Below are 11,266 nucleotides of genomic sequence, written 5' to 3' on the forward strand. Positions count from 1 at the left end.
TACTCCTAGCTGGACAAGGAAAGAATCCCCACTATGCCATATCTGATCCGTTCTCATCCAATCCCTGCTGCCTAATGTCCTCCAAAGAGAGGAAAAACCACTGCATCCCAAGACATTCCATTCCACTCCAGGACAGCTCTCATTATGGGCAAGTTTTTCCTGATATCTATCCAAAATCTGGCTCTCCACAATTTTCATCCAATGCCACTAGTTCTGCTCTCTAGAACAAAACGTGAAAAGCTCTTAAAATATTTAAAAATAGCTACTAGAACCCAATCCCCCTGAGCCTTCTCTTCTCTAGAACAAACACCCTTAACAGACACTCCTAAGACAGAATCTCCACTCCTCTTATGACTGGGATGTGCTTCTCTAGAAATACTCGAGCTTGGCAATGTCCTTCCTAAAACGTACCCAGAATTGAACCCGATGCTCCAGAGAGTGCCACGTTTTTTCTTCTAGTACATACACATAAAACCCCTACTCAAATGGGCCTGTGATCCCATCAGCTCTATGCAGGTCTCAACCCTTCCATGTCTGTGTAACTAGACCATTCTTGTCCATTCCTTCCCATACTGGCCATGGCCTCTTGCATGCCAGAGGCCTTCCTCAATTTCCCCCAACTCCTTAAGAATAACAGTTGAGACGTCTGGCTGGCTGCCTGTCATTCCTCACCCCTGCCATACAGTCAGCCCATCTTCCCTTCGAATTAGAAAATTCCATGATGCCATTTTGTATTCCTGTTCTTTTTAAGAATTCCTTGTTTGGTTATACAATGCTGCACACAGGGATTGGCACATAATAGATGCTATTTAATAAACATTTACTGACTGACTATTATACATTGTGGTCTGCTCATGTCCGTCATGTGCCTCTTCGTTAGTGACATAAGAATAAAATCTATTCATCATTTTTGTTTAGTTGTTTAATCATATCTGACTCTCCACGATCCCATCTGGGGTTTTCTTGGCAAAGATACTGAAGTGGTTTGCCATTTCCTTCTCCAGCTCATTTTACTAATAAAGAAACTGAGGCAAACAGAGATGTAAGTGAGTTACCCAAGGTCACATAGTTCGTAAGTGTCTGAGACCAGATTTGAACTCATGAAGATGAGTTTTCCTGATCCAGCTCCAAACTGACCTATTTAAAGGATCAACTCATGCCCAAATGAGACGGACAGAAGGGACATAGCACAGATTATAATGATTTCATACAGTTTTCCTGAAGCAAATCAATTGCTCTAACAAGAAGGCCAACAGAGCACTTCAGTTGCCGAACACATGATGAACTCACCAAAGCAAAGCAATAGCAGTGAAGGGCAACATTGATTTAGACTATAAGCATGTGGGGAAGATCTTACACAGAATGGTGGCTGACTTGAAGCAGCATCGCTTCATTAAGCAAAGAAAAATGGGGAAAGGTAAAGCAATTTAAAGAAAGTTTGGCAATAAAGGCAATGTGGTACAATGGAAAGAACACTGGCTTTGGAATCCAAGGACCTGGATTTAAATCCTGTATCTGATGCTCACTAGCTGAGTAACCTTGGGCAATTTGGGTGGCATAGTAGCATCAGGAAGACCTGGAAGACCTGAATTCAAATCTTGCCTCAGACCTTTATAAGCCGTGTGACTCTGGATAAGTCACTTAACCTTTGTCTGCCTCAGTTTCCTCATCTGTAAAATGGGGATAGTAATGTGCTTACCTCCTATGGCGATTGGGAGGATCAAATGAGGTATTTATAAAGCACTTAGCATTGTGCCTGGCACATAATAGGCACTCAATAAATGTTTGTTAAATTATGTTTTAAAGTCACTTAGCCTCTCTGTATTTCAGTTTCCTTATCTGTAAAGTTAGAGGGCTAAACTAGGTAGCCCCTGATGTCCCTTCTAGCTTAAACTCTCTAATCTCTAGATTCAACTATGCGAAATCACTGGGTATTTGAGGATGAAATCAGAGGGAGGACAACAAACAGGAAGAAAAAAAAACAGAAAAGAACTGCAAAGAAATTTCTTACAAACTTTTCACCATGAAGGATAATGGAGTTACCACATTTGGCTTTGCCATCATAGTCCTAGATGTATTTACAGAGAAAGTTGAAATTGCACCAAAGACAGAAAAAATGAAAAAAAAAAGCCAGGTGAACTAGAGCAAGTATAGACCAAGGAGTCTTCATGATTAAAGCAACACAACTGTGAAGGTGTTGAGGAATTGACTATCACGATATCTGAAAGGGGGGAATACATCTACAATGAAAATTAAAATCTTAAACCTTATTAATACTCCAAAAAAGGCAACAGAGGAAAAAACCTACAATTCTGCACCTCTCTGTACCTATTTTTCCATCTACGTTATACCTTTGAAAATTGTCTAACCCATGCACCAAGGATATTCTTGATGAGGAGAGTCAGGGAGAGGCTGTCTGCAGGGATACCTTTAATAACAGACACCTACAGGGCCATCATTGTTTCACCCTCACATATACCTTGAAGTTCTACCAAGGGGTCCCAGAACAGTATCTCTTGCTGATAGAGGGGCACTAAAGTAGAACAGTAATGCCCAAACATTCCCTGCCCAATACCTTTGACATTTTCTCAGTGGGAGGGATTGGTTGGTAGAAATGCCTTGTTTGAGCAGGCCTTTGAGATACAATAGATACCACAGACAAGAGTGACCCCTTGTCCAGGACAAAGAGCTGAGATCTAAAAAATACCTCTCCTATGGCTTCTGCTCAACCTTACCAAGAAAGGAGGTGGGGGAGTGTTAAAGGGACTGGCCCTTGTAAAGAAAAAGAAACAGCCTCCAAGGCACAGGGGACCAGTCAGAAGACATCATCATCCCCATAAGGTACCCAAATAGATCCCATAAGGTAACATATTGCTTGGAGACACTTGGCAGCCAAGACCAAAAATGATTTTTTTTTTATCTTGCTTAAAGCTCCTGCCCTCCCTACCTCCCTCACCAGGCTACTAAGTCCCCAAACCCAACTAACAGACAGGTTTTTGCAAATAGAAATCTATAATAGGCTATATCTTTACTATCATACAAAGGATTAAATGATATAAAAGATTCAAGATCCCACTGTACTTGCTTGCTAATTATTTTTTTAATTGATTTAGTATATCAAAACATTATTCTAAGGCTATTCTTCAACAAGACATATGTCAAAATTACACAAGATCCCTTGACCTATAAAACGAGAAAAATAATTTTGTTCATTGACCCTTTTATTGTAAGTAGTAGGTGAGGGATAAAACAGGGAGACTTGTGCTCACCACAGGGGAACCATTTTGGAATGGAAAATGGAGTGGTCCAGTCCTTTAAGAACAGTAAATGCTAACAAATGGAGAATTGGAATAAAAGAACATGAGGTCAGATTCAGCCTCTGACACTTACTAGCTGTGTGACCCTGGGCAAGTCACTTTACCCTGTTGGCCTCAGTTTCCTCATCTGTAAAATGAGCTGGAAAAGGAAATGGCAAACCACTCCAGTGTCTCTGCCAAGAAAACCCCAAATGGGGTCACAGAGAGTTGGACACAACTGAACAATAATCCCCCCAAAATGGCAAAAGTCAGAGAAAAAAGCCTTCCAGAATTTTCAATGAGTCTCTTCTGAAGAATTCAACTCAATTCAAGAAGCATAAATTAAGTGGGTCCTAAGAAAAATGGTAGATACTGGAGATACAAAGAAAAAGGAAATGATCCCTGTTCTCATGAGCTTTCATTCTAGTATGGGAATATGAACAAGCAGCTTTCCAATGAAGAAATCAAAACCATTTATAGCCACATAAAAAAATGCTCTAAATCATTAATGATCACAGAAATGCAGATTAAAGTAACCTTGAGATACCATTTTACACCTACCAGATTGGCTAAAATGGTTGAAGGGGGAAAGCAACAAACATTGAAGGGGATGTGGAAAAGTTGGGACACTAATTCATCGTTGGTAGAATTGTGGACTAGCATGGGGATATGGACCACAATTGCATGGGATGAGGTGTGGGTGGATTATGGTCAGCACCCATGGGGATTTTAACTACACCGATGAAATCCAAGATCCATTAAGTATACGCCCATCACTCCATAGGAATCTCTCTGCCATTTGTGTTATGGATGACTCTTTCTTCCGACCCATATCCCAGTGATTTGCCTCCAGATGGGAGCTGAGAGTCTTTATAGATACCCTCAACATCATATATCCAAATAAATCTTCCAGACCACCCAAAGAGCTAGAGATCAGAATGATGTTTTGAAGTGAAACCCACTTTGGGGAACATTGTAAAGGACAGACCAATAACTTAGTTGTTTTTCATGAGGGTCTGTTATTTTTTTTTCAGCCCAGGGTAAATGATCCCACAGTGAGACAGCATTTGAATAAATGAATGAAAATCCAATAACTCGAGCAGAATGGGTAAATAATGTATAAACTGATGGAATGAATCCGACCTTCTTTCTGCAACTGTTTGTGTCCATAAGTACTGAAAGGCATGTAATTACATAGTAATTATCAGATACTTACCTTGGGTGATCTAGTTATCTCTCCTGAAAATTGTGTATCAGTTATTCCAGAAGCGATTATAAATCTTTCCAGCTGAATGCAATTACCATGAATTAGCGAACCATTGGCATCTCTAGGTGAAGAAAAAACTATGTAAGGTTGAAATGGGCACATGAACATGAGTATATATTGGTGTCTTTTTGCAACAAGGACAGAGCCCATCCATGACTGTTATGTATATTTATGTTTGTGTGAATGTGTATGCATTTACTTTCCAATAACAAGCATTGAGATTGATTTTTTTTCACCTTGACCAAAAGTTTTTAAAGTGTTCTTAGTTAATGCAACTTAGCCACAATGTCCAAAAAGTCTGGTATACAATGAAATAACTTTAAAAATAGAATGAATTAAGCTTAGTATGGATGAGTTCCTCCACCACTGTTCATATTACAAGTCTAAAATGTATTGGGAAATACACTGGGAAGTGGGATACAGCACTAGATCTGCTACCCTTCCCTAGAGTCCTACTTCAATAATTATAGAAAGCTTAGACTTGAATCAATCAATCAAAGGCTTTATACTAAGTTCCAAGTATATTCACTTATGTCTGATTCTTTGTGACCCCATTTGGGGATTTCTTGGCAAAGATACTAGAGTGGTTTGCCATTTCCTTCTCAGCTCATTTTACACATAAAGAAACTTAGGCAAACAGGGGGAAGTGACTTGACCGGGGCCACAAAGCTAATAAGTATCTGAGGCTGGATTTGAATTCAGGTTTTTCTGACTCCAGGCCTGGCAATCTAGTCACTGAACCACCTAGCTGCCCTACTGATGTTAACACCTGTTTAAATAAACCAAGGTCCTATCTCTATCTTCTATTTTCATCTGTATTTGTGTTCACCATGGTAGAATGTAACTTCCCCTATAGCAGAGACTAATTCTTTTTTGCTTTTTATGCCTGGTGCCCAAACATGTTTAAAATTGAGCTCATTATCTTTCCCCAAACTCTCTCCCCTTTAGATCTTCCCCATTAATGGTGAGGACGCCATCATTCTCCCAGTCTCCTCAACCTCGCTATGTCCTTTCCTCCTCCTTCACCCACACCTCCCTCCCCAGATCCATTTGGTTGCTCATTCTTGTTTCTACCTCCCCAACAGCTCTCTCATGTGGCCCTTCTGCTGCCCTCATACAGCCACCCCTCTTCTCATACAAGCCCTCATCACTGCTTTGTGTGTATCCCTCCCAAATTACTTTCATTTATTTTGTACATTTCTATATTTTTCTCTTACTTGTATTCTGCCTGTTTTATAAGGAGTACAACAAGGGCTGATTGATTTAATCAGTAAGCATTTATTAAGCACCTACTGTAGGTGCTTACTTGTAGGCATGTATGCATGTATGTATGTATATGTATTTCATCCTTACATAGGTGCTTGTCTTCCCTATAGGAATTTAAACTCCTTGAGGGCAGCCTGTTTGGGGTTTGTCTTTATATTCCCAGCATTTAAAACACTACCTGACACTTAGTAAGCGCTTAACAAATGATTAGTGATTGATTGAACTGAATTGAATCGTATTGGATTGGGGGAGAGCTTTAAAGGGGAATCTTGTTCCACTTTTTCAAGTTTCCATCCGTTGGACTAGATTTCAAGATGCTTGAAAGCAGAGGCCAGCTTCTTCATTTTGCTTTCCACCCCTCCCCCAGCTGTCCAATAAATCACATTTGGTAGACTGAGTAAAATTCCCTACACACAGTGCAGAAGAAGCTTTATAAACTCGGGTTGATAAGCATTTATTAAGAACCTACTGTGTGCTAGGTTCTATGTTGGGTACTGGGATGCCAAGACAAAAGCTAAGCAATCCTTGACCTCAAAGGGCTTGTGTTATATCAAGGTAATTATCAGGTAATGTGAAGACAGAGCGGTAGCACAAGAAGGAGACCGGCTAGGGCTTCAAGTAGAATGGGGTGCTTGAGGTGAGTCTAAAAGAGAGCTTGAAATTCTAAGGAGCAAAGATGAGGAAGAAGAGCATACCAGCATGGGATCCAGCCTGTGCAAAGACTCAACAGCTGGAGATGTGACTCCCTGAGGTATATCAAATAAGCCAGTTTCCTGGAAGATAGTGTGTGCAAAGGGGAGTGACGTCGAACGTCTGACAGTGCCAGGATCTTACAGTGGGGGGGGGGGCACAAACTGACGACGACAACAACAGCAAGTGATCTCATCTCCCACATGGAATAGTTAAATACGTATTCCCCCTCTACCTCAGGAGGATCCCATTCACCTGCAGGTCATGGCATCACCTCCCGACGTTATGGGCCTCCTCAAGAGTTGAGGGCAGACAGCAGCAACAGCCTCAGATGACCAGGGCTCCGGTGAGATGTTTCCAGTGTGTCTTTTCCATTTGGAGACTTTCTTTGCTTCTCCACCATCAACATTAGCATCAGCTTCCTTGGCTTCTTTCAAGTCTTTTGCTGAGTTTCCAGCTACTTCAAGCCATCTTCCAGCCTCCTTTCATCTTTACTCATTGTTATTTCAGGTCACAAGTTCATAGATTTCTAAGTAACTAGAGAGATCTTTTAGTGACTTACCTGGATTCAGCAGCCTGGGTTCAAACTGAGCTTTGTTATGTAGGATTTACGGGATGTTGGGCAAACAAACTCCTCTTTTCTGGGCCTCAGTGGTCTCATCTGTAAACTGGACAATCCTGAAGGTCTATTCCAGCTTGAAATGTAAGATCTTCTCATCCAATTCCATCATTTTATAATTTAGGAAATTAAAGCTCAGAGAAGTCATTAGACATGGTCAAAGTCACACAGCCAATTAATATAGAAGCAGCTAGGTGGCACAGTGGATAAAATGCTAGAACTGGAGTGAGGAAGTCCTGAGTCCAAATCTTACTTCAGGTAGCTAGCTCTGTGTGCCTTTGAGCTTGCCTCAGTTTCCCCAACTATAAAAAAGAGATAATAATAGCATCTAACTCACAAGGCTTTTGTGAAGATAAAATGAAGTAATATTTGTAAACCACTTTGCAAATCTTCAAACACTACTATAAGCATTATTACACAGTAGAAACAGATCTTAAACACAAGCCCTGGGACTCTTCTGAAATCCTAGGAGTCACTGACAGGTACCAGTCTGTCAGTTACTGAGAGACAACATAGCAGAGCAGTAAACAGGGTGAGGTAGTGGGTTTTTTCCCCAGTGTGCTGAATTTAGACAGTGCCAACAGCACTTGAAATCCTTCAGCAACACACAAGGAACAAAACTGAGCAAAAAGTTAGAGGAAATCATTCATTATAGTCCAAAGCAATTAGACAAGAGGCTGGCATGAGTTCCTTTGCCATCCCACTCCCATCCGCATGGGGTGGCCTTCCCAGAAATGGCCTTGCGCTGCTGTCCCACAGAGAGTCCACTGTGCTACCTGCCCCAGGTAGAGTATGAGGTGCTTTCCATCCCAAGTGAATAATTCCCCGGTTAAGGCTCCATTGGGCGCAGATCTGATAGGAAGAACAGTTTAGTAATCATAGAGCAGAAGTTCCAGAGCGCACAATTGGTAGAGTAGGATAGAGACAGGAGAGGAATCACGTTAACATGCATGGATATGAGGGAGGAAGAAGGGACACTTTTGGCCTCAGTAGCTTAAGGATCAGAATTACCAGGATTCTGAATGGAGCCATAGAACAGTAAATTGTCTCATTCTCTCATAGAAGCAGTGATACCATGGATTTGATGATTCCTCTCTGAGCAAGAGGTGGGTAAGGTTAGGGAGCAGGGCTAGTCCTGTCTGATTATCAAGGCAGCATTCAGTGGGATCTCTGAATCATCTAATTTGAGAGTTAGAGGACACTTCAGTAGCCATCTGAATAGCCAATCTGCTGTTCAATATTTCAGTCGTTGCCGATTCTCCAAGACCCCATTTGGGGTTTTCTTGGCAGAGATGCTGGAGTGGTTTGCCATTTCCATCTCCAGCTCATTTTACAAATGAGGAAACTGAGGCAAACAAGGTTAAGTGACTTGCCCAGGGTCACACAGCTAGTAAGGAAGATGAGTCTTCCTGATTCTAAGCCCAGGGCTCTATTCACTGCCACCTGGCTTCCCTATCTACTCTGACACATATTCAAAAGGAATCCCCAATATAATGCACCTGAGAAGGGGTTATAGTTGCTCATAAATCACAGCTTTTGAGCTGAAAGACCCTAGAGGTCCTTAAATTCAAATCTCCATATTAAAGGTAGCCATCTGTAAGAGATGGATATTTCTTCTTCAAGCCTTCTCCTCCAGCAGGGAGACTGAGGGTCTAGAAGGGTGACTTATATGTCATTTGGGTGCTCACCCTCCGATCTTCAGCCAGATAGATGGCCTTTAAGACCCCTCGGGCTCTGGATGTATGAGCCTATGATGTTTTAACTACACCAGGAGTTTTTAACCTTTATTTCATCATGGACCCATCTGGCAGTCTGTGAAGTCAATAGGAATCTTCTCAGAATCATATATTTTAATTCATAACTGGAGGCAATGTGAAGTTAGTGAAAATAATGATGCATTCTCTTTCCATTCAATTTCATGAGATCCCTGAAATCCATCCCCAGACCCCCGGCTTAAGAACTCAAGGACTAAACAATCTCTTAAATTCCCTAACATCTTCAGAATCTAAGCTCCAATGAATTGCATTGCAAGGGAAATTCTCCACCAGATTCACCGAGTCTGGGCCTCTTGAATTTGGACCAACTTTTTAGCCTGTCTCTTCTGTCGAGCTCAGCTCACACGCTGCCTGGGCTGCTGTGTCGGGGTTTGCCCTTCCCACGGCAGCTGGAGAGGGCACTCTGCCCTCCATCCTGAGCCCCAGACCCCTTCTGTGGGTGCTGCCAAAGGCAGCTTTGTCTCACTCCAGGGGCACAACTGAAGGGCTATAAAAGGTCACCCTTCAGCAGACAGACAGATGTTCCTAGTGATGTGTATCCCTAAAACTGAGGTTCTCAGACAGAGCTTGGGGCAAAGCAGACAAGACGGACCAAAAAAAAAAGCAGCATTTTCCCTGTTTCCTCCCACCTCCCTGCATGGAAGTAGGTGGGGAGGAGAGGAGAGAGAGGCAGGAGGCCCTCAGAGCACCTACCCAGAAGTTATAGACTGAAAACAGGAGGTGGCCAAAGGACGACCAGAATGCAGATTACTTCTCCCCATGATGGAGGATGATGAGGGTAGAGAAAGAAGTTTCCCATGGAGGTGCTGGTCCACTGGACTCCCAGATATAAAGCCAAGGTCAAGGCTTGAGTAGGCTTTTGCCTGGGGTTCACCCAGACAGGTGCCAGCTCTGGGATGGACTGAGGCTAACTGGACCCTACCCCCTACCCCTCATTCCCCACTAAGCCCAGGGCTTCTGTGCCATTTACACTGTGTTGGCTGCCGATGGAGTGTGACATTGGACATAAGGAAAGCAGAGGTAGTTCTTTTTCTTTCTTTTAAAGGCACAGTAAGGAAGGAAGAAAAAAAAAAAAAATATATATATATATATATATGTCACAACTGAAGTTAAATAAATGATGAAGAAAAAATCCCAAATGTTGAAGGAATCCTTTGCTCCCACCAAAGAGAGAACATGGTTTAGTGGAGAAAAGACTAGGCATGATGGAGTCAGGAAAATCTCAGTTCAAATCTGACTTCAGATCCATACTAGATAATCTAATAATAATAACAATAATAATAATAATAATAATATCAGTTTAGTTCTTCAAGGCTTGTAAAGTGTTTTACGTATTATCTCATTTTATCCTCACATCAACCTTCAAATATTGGTGTTATTATCCTCATTTTTACACAAGAGGAAACTGAGGAAGATAAAGGCTAAGTGGCTCATCCAAGGTCATACAACCAGAGAGTGCCCACTGCAGGGCTCTATCCACTGCCCTATCTAGCTGCTTCTCCGAACCTCGGGTTCTTCATCTGTAAGATGGGGGTGAGGAAGGCCAGGGGAGAGAATACCATGACCTCTGAAGTCCTTGAGATTCTGAGACAGGCCATAGATTTGGAGTCAGAAGACCTGGGTTCAAATCCTATGTCTGCTGTTTACTTTGTGACTCCAAGCAAGTTTTGGGGTCATCCTCTCCTCTTCTGTGAAATGAGGGGACTGGACTTAATAACACCTGGTATCCTGTGAGTTATGCCCAGTTGGACAAATTCCTGCAGCTTGCATTGTGACCCCAAAGATCTCCCCCGAAGCTGTGTTTAAACATCACAGGCTTTAAATGTGATACCTCCTATGGGCTAGTTTGTAAAGACCCTCAATATAGTCAGAGTGGGCCTTAAATGAGGAAACTGAGACCCAGAGAAAAGCGACTTGCCCACAATCATACACGTAGTAAGAGAACAAGGCTGGATTTGAGCATCTCTTGTCTCCAACCCTAGTGTTCTTCCCATAACGCTCTTGAATGAGAAGGCTGTTTCCATTTTATTTTCTTGACCAGGTGCACTGTGGAAGAAGTACTAAGCACCTAGATGGCCCAATGGATAGAAGTCTGCATTTGGAATCAGAAAGACCTGAGTTCAAATTCAGCATCAGATGTTTACTATATGTGTGACCCCAAGCAAGTCATTTAACCTCTGGTTGCCTCAGTTTTCTCAGTTGTAAAATGAGGATAATAATAGCACCTACCTCCCAAGGTTGTTGTGAGGATCCATATGCAAAATGCTTTGCAATCTATCCATATGTGTGTGTATTTATCTACCATCTATATCTACATATCTGTATGTATATATACATATGTAGCACAACACTA

This window comes from Phascolarctos cinereus, unplaced genomic scaffold (assembly GCF_003287225.1).
Source record: "Phascolarctos cinereus isolate Bilbo 61053 unplaced genomic scaffold, phaCin_HiC Scaffold_5;HRSCAF=322, whole genome shotgun sequence".
Lineage (NCBI taxonomy): Eukaryota > Metazoa > Chordata > Mammalia > Diprotodontia > Phascolarctidae > Phascolarctos > Phascolarctos cinereus.